Source organism: Electrophorus electricus, chromosome 19 (genome assembly GCF_041902795.1).
Source record: "Electrophorus electricus isolate QZ-2024a chromosome 19, ASM4190279v1, whole genome shotgun sequence".
In the NCBI taxonomy this organism is placed as follows: domain Eukaryota; kingdom Metazoa; phylum Chordata; class Actinopteri; order Gymnotiformes; family Gymnotidae; genus Electrophorus; species Electrophorus electricus.
The window spans coordinates 15,150,001-15,152,575 of NC_137515.1; positions in this window are offsets into that span (position 1 = coordinate 15,150,001).

Consider the following 2,575-nt stretch of genomic DNA (forward strand, 5'->3'; position numbering starts at 1 on the left):
CCAAGGAATTAAAGATATCATGTCTACATTTTAATGAACTTGCTTACCCGGAAATTCTTCTATGCTGTATAACCTTTTTAGTGTGCCACACCAAGATTTCCTGCACGTACCACTGATCAGGATACTCAAAACGTAATCATTCCATTACAGTTACGTAAATCGGCGGTAATTTGATTTCTAGTACATTTTAAAAAGTGTTATTATTAGTAGGATTATTATTTAAGTAGGATTATATACTCTTTTATTTTACTTCATTATCTTATTTTCCTTTGGTAATAGTTATATCTAACTATTTGACTACTGAGGCACTGAAAGAGCATCAGTGAATGTTGCCTGTGTTTAAGTTGTACCACCATTGTGTTCTTATTCAAGTTGTGTTGTGTGTTCGTTACTTCATGGCCATGCAACTTGTGCCTGCAAACAATTGCTGCTGCTGCTGCTGCTGCTGCTGCTGCTGCTGTTGTTGGTGTTATTGTTGTTGTGGTTATTTCTGGTAAATTGAAGGTAAACCGCAGAGTACTGAAGTCACAGACAAGATGTCAAATGTTTCACAATTTATGTCCCGCAGTCCTTATACACTCCTGTTTACGCTTGATTGTACACTAGGTGTGGAAAGAGGTCATTGATACGAACCCTTCTCAATCCATTCCTACCTCATTCCAAATTTCAATGATCTATCACATAATAGGGTTGTTTAGGTAGTAGGCCTATATTCTTATAGTTTTTTGAATTGCCCTGAGAATGTTGACGGTGATTAGTTTATTAGCTAACTCTTGTGAGAAACATCTATTTTGTGCATGGTCCCTAACAAAATAAACAGAATAATACATTTCAGGATGAAGAACACTGTTGTCATTGATGCTAAAACTATACCTATTTGTGGGGTGTTTACCCTGGAGGGGGGGGGAGCCTACCAATTTGACAGCAGTATAGACGCTGGATATTCCACAGTAAAGGGCCCCCTCAGGAGGGACTGCTGGGTTACATTGACAACTTTTACACGTCTCCTGATTTGTTCATGAGCCTGCAAAGAGAAAACACAGAAGCGTGTGGCACGGTCTGTATCAGCCACTGGGGGACCCCCTCCACAGCAGAGGAAAGAATCTGAAGCTAAAGCCATCAAACCCGTCTGCCTTCTATGAAATGGTCCTTTGCTAGCAGCGTTATTTTGTGACCCAGGTTGATTTTGACCACCGAACACAATACCTCTATGGGTTCAAAAAGGGTGTGCCTCAGCTGTGAAGATGCTTTTGTGTGTGGAAGACTGATGGAGCAACATTTTCTTGGCAAGAATTTTGCATCTTGCAGTCTGCTCTCCTAGGAATAGGTCTAACAATGGAAAGTACAGGAGGTAACAAATCTTTTTTTCCCCTGCAAAACCTGCCCAGAATAACCTGCCCTGTGTCCCAGCACATGATGTGAACCCCCCCATCACACCTAGATGATCTAAATGTAGTGGTTAGTGAGTCATTGTTTTGGCTGATTTGTCTTGGTAGATCATAGCTAGCATTACACCTTACTGATCACTATCCATCCTGCTTCCTTTCCAGAAACATGCGTTTTTTAACTTCATATGGGTTATTGATTGTCATTTTTCCAGTATAACGTATTCCCAGTATATATATTTTTTTCACTTTAAAAAAGAAATCTTAAGGATGCCTAGACATTATCACAGGCCCGAGGCTTTACTTGTTCATGTTTACATATATGCTTGAAGGTCCTGCCGGTCCTGTATTAAGGAACACAAAAAGCTCTTTAGAAAAATGAAAATAAACTTGTTTTCTACTTTCCCAAGCAAGCTATCCTGTATCAGCATACATTTTGAATGTAGTTTTGTATATTAACATTGTAATTATGTGCAGGTGGTAAAACATAGTTCTTTAGATACCATTTGTAAGATTAATTTTCATGATTGGAATATTGGTAACCATGCTGACTTGGCACTAAAGGGGACCAGTGTTCCAGAACTTTGTCAGTTAATAGGTTAAAAGTAATCAGATTAAATTACTTTAGTATAATAACCCCTTGGATTAGGTTATAGATCAGGTAATCTATAACAGAATACATTTTTTAACGTAACCGTCACAAATCTGAATCTTTATGACTTTATTTTGCTATTTAGCCCCCTAAACTCTGTTAAATTATTTTGTTTTAAAGAAAATTAAATGAGGGGATCCTTTTAGGCCAATTTTAGTCTAGCACAGCACTGCAAGCCACTAAGAGAAAGCTAATTTAAACACATTTGAGCACAACTGAGCACACAATCCATGAACACAACACTGCGTATGTCAAATATTTGGCATTTTAGTGAAGTTGTAAATTAGAATTAAAAGGGCTAGTCTAAATCACTTCTCCAGTGAGACTACATTTATTTCGACAAATTTACATGACGAATTTCGTGACAGTTAGTGATTCTTCTCAAAGAGCTGTGGAGTGAACAAAGCAGAAATAATTATTTCCAGCACCACATTTCCTGAGATATTTCATCTCAGGAATAATGAATGAGGAGTTCAAGCAGTGACAAAGTGCACGCTGGTGAAGTTGCATGCCTACTTGGGCACTGTTTTAAGATGGA